The sequence below is a fragment of the Macrobrachium nipponense genome, chromosome 30, assembly GCF_015104395.2.
Source record: "Macrobrachium nipponense isolate FS-2020 chromosome 30, ASM1510439v2, whole genome shotgun sequence".
Lineage (NCBI taxonomy): Eukaryota > Metazoa > Arthropoda > Malacostraca > Decapoda > Palaemonidae > Macrobrachium > Macrobrachium nipponense.
In genome coordinates, this window is record NC_087218.1 from 54,091,444 (window position 1) to 54,102,714 (window position 11,271).

At 36.3% G+C, this 11,271-nt stretch overlaps 1 protein-coding gene across 2 annotated transcripts in view; it reads right to left on the reverse strand.

Moving 5' to 3' along the window:
• The window catches only part of LOC135202518 (ribosomal oxygenase 1-like), a 119,493-nt gene extending 108,783 nt beyond the window's left edge, over positions 1 to 10,710 (reverse strand). Inside the window, exon 1 of one of the 2 annotated variants that reach the window (XM_064231970.1) lies at positions 10,569 to 10,710. The gene's annotated coding sequence lies outside the window, so the exon portion shown is untranslated. The remainder of the gene's footprint in view (positions 1 to 10,568) is intronic. The other variant, XM_064231971.1, reaches the window with a different exon arrangement.
• Between the last annotated feature and the right edge of the window lie 561 nt (positions 10,711 to 11,271).

Here is an 11,271-nt window from a genome sequence, read left to right on the forward strand (position 1 = left end):
TATATATATATATATATATATATATATATATATATATATATATAACATTCATTGAATAGAATGGCTTTTTCACTGTTTACCAGCTTTTTTGAAATTGATTCATATTTTCTAATTATTTTCTTCACTTCATTGTTCAAGGTTACTAATGGACACATAATGGGGTTCTTCCATTTACTCCAGTATTTTTTTTTACAAAAACGCGACAGCTGTTTTCGTCAACCTATACGTATTGACGTTATCAAGCGTACTGATACAAATATGAGCCTACATAGATTCTGGGTTTTGGTGTTCTTCAAAAGTGACCTCTTCTGTGTGTGCCATGTATGCGTTTGCATACATTCCTTCAACGTTCTCGCTAAAATCATCGACAGAATTCATCGATCTACTGCAAGACACCACACCCGACGAAGACATAGCATCTCTGGACGTCGAAAGTTTATTTACTAACGTACCAGTGGATGAAACAATACAAATCATCATGAACAAGATATACCGGTCTGAAAAACCACCATTACCGATACCCGAAAAGATCTTAAAAGAGATGCTAGAAGCATGTACAAAGGAAGCCCCATTTCCTCCTCACATAGGGGCGAAATATATCGGCAAAAGGACGGCGTAGCAATGGGTTCCCCCCACCCTTGGGGTTGTTCTTTTTGCAAACGCATACATGGCACACACAGAAGAGGTCACTTTTGAAGAACACCCAAAACCCAGAATCTATGGGAGATATATTGATGATATCTTTATCACAAACAAAGGGCGAAAATGACATAGATGAATTAGTGAATAAACTCCGAGCAAATTCTACATTGAATTTTACGGTAGAAAAAAGTAATGAGAAAATGCTCCCCTCTTGGACGTACTTGTGACCCAGAAAAACAACAAATACAATACCACCGTATACACTAAAAAGACAGATGCTGGGAGATGCTTAAATGCTAGAGGAGAATGCCCTGATGCATATAAACGGTCTGTGGTAAATGCATACATAAAACGTGCCTTAACACACTGTTCGACGTGGAAAGCGACGAACGAAGAAATTAACAGAGTTCAACAGCTACTCACAAATAACGGCTACCCAGATGACATGATCCAGCAAGTGTCAAAAAGAGATTAGAGGCTTTCCAAAACCGACCCCGAGGGACAAACACAACAAAGACAAAGAAATAGTGATATACCACCAGATATCATACAACAACACCACGAAGACGAAAGGAAAGCCCTCCTTGGTATACTGCGAAGAGGAAACCACCCCCCTAGCACCATATAACAAATCAACAGCAAGAATTTACTGCAAGCCAAACCTTACGGCCTCACTGTAATGAAAAATAGTACGGCTCCATCGACGGAGAAAGAGGTTGAATCTGATATAGTTTACAAGTTTGTCTGTGCTGACGAGCAATGTCAGTCCCCCCAAAAATGCATATATCGGACACACAACAATACACTCAAACGTCGCATGCAGGCCCACACAAGAAAAACCAAGGTGCTATTCACCAGCACTTTGTGGATACCCACAATAAAAAACCATCCTTGCAAGAACTTCTCACAAACACCAAAATAATCCACAAGGAAGGCAACTACAATCGTTTATTGATATCAGAAGCCGTCAGCATCGCCACGCAACGCCCAAACACCTTAACATCCAACGCGAGGCAGACCGATCTTTGCCCTCGTGTAGGAGGGCAGCCTTCAACCGCGTGGGACAAGACACGCGGGACACGAGCGCACACTGACATTTGTTAATTAAACATATAGTAATTAATATATATATGTAAAATTTGTATAATAATAACTACTTTCAACTTTTGATATAATTTCTGTTAACATAGTTTATTTATTGTCTTATTTTATGTTTCACTATAGTCTTTTGTAAATATTTAAAACTAGGTATCTGGCAATTGTACTACCTTTCCGTCCTCATGACGTCACAAAACGCATGTAGGCTCATATTTGTATCAGTACGCTTGATAACGTCAATACGTTATAGGTTGACGAAACAGCTGTCGCGTTTTTGTAAAAATACTGGAGTAAATGGAAGAACCCCATTATGTGTCCATTAGTAACCTGAACAATGAAGTGAAGAAAATAATTAGAAAATATGAATCAATTTCAAAAAAGCTGGTAAACAGTGAAAAACCGCCATTCTCATGATGTTGTATCCGTGAAAAAATTGTGCCCTAGAAGTATTAAAATATATATATCTTATATTATATTATACTATATATATATCTATATATATATATATTATATATATATATATATATATATATATATATATATATATATGATATGTGTGTGTATATGTATATGTATATAAATATATATATACTATATATATATATATATATATAATATATATATATATATATATATATATATATATATATATATATATATATATATATATATATATATATATATATATATATATATATATATATATATATATATATATATAGGTATATGTGTATATATATATATATATATATATATATATATATATATATATAGATATATATATATATATATATATATATGCCCACGAAGGAAAAATAAACGAAGGAGTCTGCAAGATCTTTCGACTTTTAAAAGCCCTTTACTGAGCAGATACTGACATAAATACGAGAAAAGACAATACAAGAGTTCGTATAACTGACAGATAGGGATTATAAAGGGATTAGTACCTAGAATCCGACACACCTGGAAGATAAGAAACCTTCCAAACAAGCATAAACAATGGGTGCACTTAAAGGTTTAAGACAAATCATCTCAGATACAATTTCCAGACAATTAAAAGGATTATAGGTGACAGCTATTCGAACTTGGTAAACAAAAACCATATTCACAAAACATGACAAACATACATTACAACAAAATTTAATAACTCTAAGGAAACTGATTTTTATTTAAGTCAGTAATTATATCTTTGAGGTCATTCTTAAACATGTACAGATACAAGGGTCTAAATGAAAAGGCCACGACTAACATTGAAATTACAATGAAAAGTAAGTTGTATTAAAGCAGATTCTAAAAGATTTCGTGATAAGACATCTCTTGACCATGCAATTACTGAACTATCAATCCAATTAATTCGGTGGTTTGTTTTCACTTAAATGAATGAATAACGCATTTGATTTTTGCCCAAGTTTTGCATATTTCATTCATTTAAGTTGAAAACAACCACCGAATTAATGAATTGATAGTTCAGTAATTGCATGGGTCAAAGAGATGTCTTATCACGAAATCTTTTAGAATCTGCTTTAATACAACTTATTTATTTACAAATAAACTGTAATTAATAAATAACAATAATGAAAAACATAAATGGAAAAAAAAATGTTTTTGCTGCAGTAGTGATGTTTGTTTGATTATGCATCTGACCTCACATTTCCGAAATCTGAAAAATTCCAAAAACCGAAACATCGGAATGTGTGTGTACTGCACATTTTTTTAAACACGCACACAATGTCTACACATTTACTGATGCCCGTTGGTGAAAGACTCAAATTACAGAATTTATTTCCTGAGAGAGAGAGAGAGATGACGAGAGAGAGAGAGAGGAGAGAGAGAGAGAGAGAGAGAGAGAGAGAGAGAGCAGAAGAGAGAGAGAGAGAATGATTTAGGACTCCCAAGGCGTGTTTACTTTTACAATTTTATTATTTTATTATCTTAGGATTCTTTTTTAATCTTGAGATTTTATATTCAATTCTCGAGATTAGTAAGAAAATCACCGTAACTTGACTGGCAGCAGCACACATTTGAATGACTCAGCCATAGCATGCTAAACCACCAAACCTTATGAACTGAGGCTCTCAGAAAAAGGAACTCGCATGATACATGAGATAACATGACAAAACCACTGTTTATTGGTGAAAATTTGGGGGTCGCATGATATGCGAGATCGCATCGTTCCTCGAGTATATACGGTATTCATGCAATACATTTAATAAAAAAAAACATTAGGTAAAGATAGAATAAAGAATGGAAATGAATGGTTTATATACTCTTGGTAGTTTCAGTAGTTGAAGAGAGATAATGAAAATTTATGGCTTACTGTGTACTAGGAAAAGTGATTGCTTGGCGATCGTTTGATACTTATAAGTGCTGGATGTAAACAGAAGTTTGGAAGCTTTTTTTTTTTTTTTTTAATTATAGTTAATGGTTACTTAGTAATTATTTGAAATGAGTACAGGCAATACATTTAATTAAAAAATTGTGAATTAGATATCATAAAATATAAAATAAATCAGACTGCTATCATCGAATCCAACAAATACATATTTTTTAGAATTCTTCTTCTGTTTTAATATTACGTTACGTATGTTCCATTATAGCTGTCAGTAACTCGGTATCTCCATTAGGTAAAGACAGAATAAAGAATAGAAATGAATGGTTATTATAACTGTTTGGTAGTTTCATTAGCTGAAGAGAGATACTAATGAAAATTTATGGCTTACTGTGTCTAGGAAAGTGATTGCTTGGCGTTCGTTCGGTACTCATAAGAGCTGAATGTAAACAAACGATTGGAAGGTTTTTTTTTTTTTGTTTGTTTGTGTATTATATATAGTTAATGATTAATTAATAGCTATTTGAAATGAGTACATACTGATTATTTATACATTTTATTGGCATATTCTAAGCTTTTAGCTTCTTAGGTTTAGATGTCAGAATCATAGACTAGGCTAGCAACCGCTAACATAGGCTAGGCTTATTGCTAAGGGAAACATGCTAAAGTCCTAATATATGCAGTAAAAATGGGGTTTGAACAGTACATGCAGTTGAATATTACTCAAGTATGTACAGTATTTGCCTTTTTGGAGTCATATTTCTTCCGTCGGATCGGCGTCGTAACCCTAGAACATGTGTTGTAGGCCTGGAAATATAATTTACTGGGTGTTTGTAGGCCTTGGAACGGATAGGCATTTTACATATAAAATCGGTTCAAGAATACGAAAAAACTCATGATACGAAGGCCGCCTTGGAACGGATTAATCGTATCTCCACGATGGTTACCACTGTATTAGTAAGTGTTATCTACTAGCGCACTCTTCTTCTCAAACATCGCCAGGTCACTGATCAAAAGCTTGAACACCATCATCCTTACAGCTTGTTGTGAAGAAAGTGTCCCAGCATCTATAGTAAGTATAAGTGTTGTGGCGGATTTAGCACAGGGAACTGGGAAGTTTGTTGACACTAGCGACTCTGCAAACATCAAGATGGCGTCAATCTTTCAAATATTTGGAGTTGTAAGTAAAAACTTCGAAAGCGTTTTGGGGTAGTGTGCACTGCATTGGCCACACTTTTCATTACCCTCAGTTTAAATCTTAAAATAGGCCTTTATTTCTAACTTTGGAGAAAATAGGGTGGAAAACACCAGCGACTACCAACCCTTATCACGGTGGACAGGTCTTATTCACTTGATATTTAAATGGTGAAACAAGAATACAATTACAACTCCAAGCATACCATTCAAAAGATTGAAGTTTCGTCAACATAATGTGATATATGAAAGCCCCATACGAACTAAAATAAGCATGTGACGCTCTTCATAAAATATGTTTTCAAGGCAGTTTTGAAATCCAATATGGCGGCTACCATGGGATGTACAGGTTTCTGATCAGTGACGAAAATCATCTTTCCAGCCTTCCCAGCACTCATTTGAACAATGTTATGTATATATGTAACGTTTATTGATCTTACTCAAGATTGCAGTTGTAATAAGCACAATAAAACAACATTTTGTTGCCTATATTACTGACAGTATGAAACTTTTTATTCCCGGGGTCATGGTTTGAGCTGAATTCATTTTTACCTTGTAATCGGTGGTTTTTATCCTTACTGCCATCACAACTGAAACTCCACAGTGCTTATTTGATTGTTATTATCACATTTTGGTCTCAATTTACTCCACATTGCACTTTAAACAAGTTGCTGTCCGGGTTCCTAAGCGCGCGCGCCACAAACAGTTACCAACAGCAGACGACGAAACTACAAAGTTTATTCCCTAAATTGTTTACTTTACTCGTTATTATTAGTTCAACTTTACTTTGTTGTTTATTTGAAAAATTTTAATTAATTCATGTATATTATCCCTTTTTTGCAAACCAAATTACCCCTAAAAATTACAGATATTTCTAAAGTAGATACAATCAAATGTTTCTAACGTTTTCGTAAATCGGCTGCCGAAAACCATAGAGGAACGACTAACGAATAATAAGTGGATTATATAAATTTTTTTTTTTTTTTTTTTTGCTTTTTTGAGTTTTGCTAGCACTTTTCATTGATTTCAGTCTATTTATTAGTATTTTGAATTTCTTTAATAACTGTATGCCAGAAATAAATGTAACCATTTAATGTTTGCATGCTAAGAATGGCAAAATCATTGTTGCCACATTAGTGGAGGCTTCACACATAGGTGCCGATTCATTATTATAAACTTTCCATGAATTCTAGTTGTCATAGTAATGCAATAATGATAAAATTGCTTTAATATTTATGTATATATACTTCCAATACACAGCCTAATTTCACCAATTTCAATGTTTTGTGTGTAGTCTTATACCCAGTTTGGAGGGTCAACACATACCGATTGGCAACAGAGAAAGAGAGAGAGAGAAAGGAAGGCGAAGGAACGAAGACGGAAATGGAAAGGGGGGGGAGGGGGGGGAGGGGGGGGGAGAGGGTAGGTGGAACTTTACGGCCGTGTTCGTATCCATTTCTGGATAATGGAGTTTTTGTCTCTTGGTACAAGGTCAAGTGTCGTTATTCTTTACGATTAGTGATTCACGATACCCTTATAAATACGGCATGGGTGTAATGCACTTTAGTAAAATCTCGTTCTGATACGAGTGTTCGTTACAGAAATAGGTATTGCCCAAAAACGTGCTTGCACTGTCTCTGAAACCCATAGTAGACATGCTGCTTAGTTGTCAATCAAGTTTTTTGTAATCAAGTATTTTTTACAAAAAAAAAAGCTATTGAATAAATTTGTATTTTTCTCAAATCAAAAAACATATGCCCCTCAATGCTAACTTTCCTCTTTTAACGACTTTCTGGTCATTGCAAATTCGGCCCCATAACCTTTCTTATGGTGCGAAATCAGAGGCCCAGGAACCAAAAACGATTGTGTTACACTACGGCGATAATTCGGCAGTAAAACATCTTCATATATCCAAAAAGTAAATAATAAAGATATATATGCGCATTACGATTATACCAATTACATGAAGAGCTGATAATCTGCATGAATAACTGGTAAACCGTTCTGCAAGAGAGTGAGTAAAGCAATTATTACAATAGGTACGAAAGTCAAGATGTCGTGACGTCATAATCAGGACTTAAAAGAACGTTCTAATTCCAAAAAATAAAATTAATTACTTAAATTTGAGTCAGAATCGAGTTACTTTTCAATAACGAATATTTCAAATTAATCATCATAAATATGTAAAATATTGATGTTTTACTAGGGTAGAATATCACGACAGGCCAACCCTCATCACGATGGACGGGTCTTATTCACTCGATATTTAATTGGTGAAACATGAATACAATTGCAACTCTAAGCATACCATTTAAAAGATATGAAGTTTCGTCAACATATTGTGATATATGAAAGCCCCATACGAATTAAAATAAGCATGTGAGCTCTTCGTAAAATATGTTTTCAAGGCAGTTTTGAAATCCAATATGGCGGCTACGTTTGCATGGACGTTCTCTCAGTGACGGCCACATCTTTCCCAGACCTTCCCAGCACTCATTTTTTGAACAAGAAAAATGTTAGCGATGTATGGTAACGTTTATTGATCTTACTCAAGATTTGCAGTTGTAATCAGCACAATAAAACACATTTTGTTGCCTATATTAGTGAAAGTATGAAACGTTATTGTTATTCCCGGGGTTATGGTTGGAACTGAATTGCGTATTCGTTACCTTGTAATCAGTGGTTTTATCCCTTACTGCCATCACAACTGAAACTCCACAGTGCTTCTTTGATTGTAATTATACACATTTTGGTCTTAATTCACTCCACAGTGCACTCGAACCACATTGCTGTTCGTGTTTCCTAAGCACTCACTCCGTAAACAAAGTTACGAGCAGCAGACGACAACACTGATTATGAGATGCAAAGCTTTATTCCCTTAATTGTTTACTTTACTCAATATTAGTTTAACTACTTCAAAATGTTTATTAATTCATGTCCATTATCCCTTTTTGCAACCAAATTAACCCCCCAAAATTACAATGTTTCGGATGTATACTTACGAGCAGACGACGTGAGGAAAAATGGCTCATCGTTGCCAATCTAGTGGAGCGTCCACACATACGTCGATGCATTTACAAACTGTTTCGATGAATTCTAGTTGTCATAGTAATGCAGTAATGATAAAATTGCTCTAATATTTGTATATATACTACAAATAGATACGCTAATTTTCACTTATTTCCCCGGTTTTTTGTGAAGTCTTATACCTAGTTTGGAGGGTAAACATATACCAATTGACAACACTGATAAACAATTGAAGAGCGCAAAACGCCGCAAAGAATGCCGTAGTCCCCTTGAATAAGTACGTGAATAGCTGATGGTAAGAAGGTGGGTTTACGATTGTTGTGATGAAAGTGCCCCAGCGTCTATGGGTACAAGTGGTGTGCAGATTTAGCCATGATGAAATGGGAAGTTTGACACAAGCGACTCCGTAAACATCAAGATAGCGTCAATCTTCGAAACATTTTTAGTTGTAAGTAAAAATTTTCTAAAGCGTTTTGGTGAGATTTCCACTTGCAGTAGGCCACCCTTTTCAGTACCCTCTGTTTAAATCTTAAAATTTGGTCCATTAATTTCTAACTTTGGAGAAAATACTTACTTCGAAAGGAGAGTAGAGGTCTTTAGCTCCGTTTTTCACCAACAAGAAGTCGCGACTGATGCCCACATCTCCGGTGTCAGGACGCGTTATAATGTACTTTTTCGGAGGGTGGCTAGGTGTTGATTGTAGGTGGCCTGCTTGGCCTGCTGTGATCTACCCTATTTATTTAAAAAATTATTGTTGAAGTGCACTCTTCGTCGTCGTCTTCTGCAAAACAATTGTTTACTCGGTGAGAAAGTTTTCCGCCGATTGTTGTGATGAAAGTGCCCCAGCGTCTGCTGTGGGTACGGGAAATGGTTAGTTTATTGACACAAGCGGACCACTTACAGATTAGCGGGCCCACTCGACCGCCGACCGAAATCGGCGGAAGAACACCAAAACTAATATGGCGGCGATACCAAAACAACAACAAACAAAGTAGGGAGCTACTACTATCCCGCGACGATCGATTTATGTGTGCTGTCATTAAGGCCGTGGCGGAACGGCGCTTCGCGCCTTATCCGCATATTTAAAGATTCTTGGCAGGCACGGCATGTTCTGGCAAGAGGTAATGTTGCGCTGCGCGCGCTAACCACAGGGTTACAGTAAGGCTACTTACCGTGGCGGATGGATTTGGGTGTCGCGATACCAAAACAACAACAAACAAAGTAGGGAGCAACTGGCCCGGTAAAGTGTAAACAACCCGACACAAGCGACTCGTAAACATCGAGATGGCGTCAATCTTCTAAATATTCGAGTTGTAAGTAAAAATGTTGAACGCGTTTTGGTGAGATTTGCACTACGTTTGACACCGTTTTCACTACCCTCTGTTTAAATCTTAAAAAATTTGGCCTTAATTTCTAACTTTGGAGAAGATACTTAGCCTACTACTACTACTTCGAAAGGAGATAGAGGTCTTTAGCTCCGTTTCTCACCAACAAGAAGTCGCGACTGATGCCCATCTCCGAGTGTCAGACGCATTATACCTAATGTACTTTTTTGGGATTGTCCACGCTGATCGTACATGTCCACTCTGTACCCTACGGTTTATTACCCTACTTCGAAAGGAGAGTAGAGGTCTTGAGCTACCTGCTATCAAACAAACAAACCAATCATGAACTAATGCCACCATCTCCGATGTCAGGAGCATTATACCGAATGTACTTTTTTTGGGATTGTCCCACTACGGTACATTTGGTCCATCTGTACCTCGGTTTTATTACCCTATCGAAAGGAGAGTAGAGGTCTTGAGCTCCTGCTATCAACACCCAACTCGACTAATGACCATCTGTCGGACGTGATAAAGTAGTACTAGGTATTTAGGTACCTAGGTATGAGGGTGGCCAAAATCACAGTAGGCAGTGAGTTGGCCAGTCCAGTCGGCTGTTTACCCTGGTAGTTTTACAGAGGACCCTTTTTATTGGTGGGGGAAATCGTTAGGAGAAAGACCTGGCTGCCATGTCGTTAGCGTAATGGAATAGCTCGCCGGGGGTCAATAAGGAGCCATAAAAAGCGAGGTTCTAGCTAGGTACCTACTACTAGGTACTACTAGGTAGCTAGTCCTAGGTCATTTCTGGGTAGGTCAGGACCTGGCCTTCTAAAAAAAAGTCAGGTTTGTTTAGGTCTGCGGAACTTGTCCAGTCGTTCTACACTTGCTCCAAAATCTGACAAGGCCTAAATACTCCTAATAAATTCAGATTGAATGACTGTATGAATAAACTGTACCTCATAAAGATGTTTGGTTGCGTAGCCAGGGCCAAAATCCAACACGCGTTTACAGCGCTTGTAGTAGTAGAAGAAGATCCTCCATAAATTTTCTTTTGGCACGGCTCAGCTCTCTAGAGCGTCCTTAAGTTCCTCAATGTTCTCTCCACTTGGTACATTATCATAAATGCAAAGAATTATTCTCTTAGCACCTTTTACTATCTTCATTAGATATGAAATATATTCTGAAAGTACTGTCTTTTCACCATTCACATATTCCTAAGTTCCAATGACTTTATTGTACAAACGCGGCCGACGATTTTTTTTTTCGGCGATTTTCGGGCACCTAAATCTTGCATAGGGTAAGTTGATTTTCACTACCTATATGCTACCACAATGGAATTACTTATTCCTTGCTTATATATTTCTTATTTGCATTGCTTTTATTACAGAACATTACTAGTTGTTTAATTAGGTTTCCCAGTTCCTTCACTTTAACATTTTTAATGACCAACCTCTAAGAATTTTGCAGTTAAATATGTTGTTTTCTCTTCTGTCCCACATAATTCAAAGCTCGTTTTTATTTTTTTTTATAATTGTACTTTAGTTTCTAACATATATAGTCCTGTCAATATTATTGCTGCCTCCCTTGCACATAAATAATAAAGGTTATGTGGCAGTTCTGGATCAAAACCTGTTACCTTTCATCTTGGACCAAGCTTAA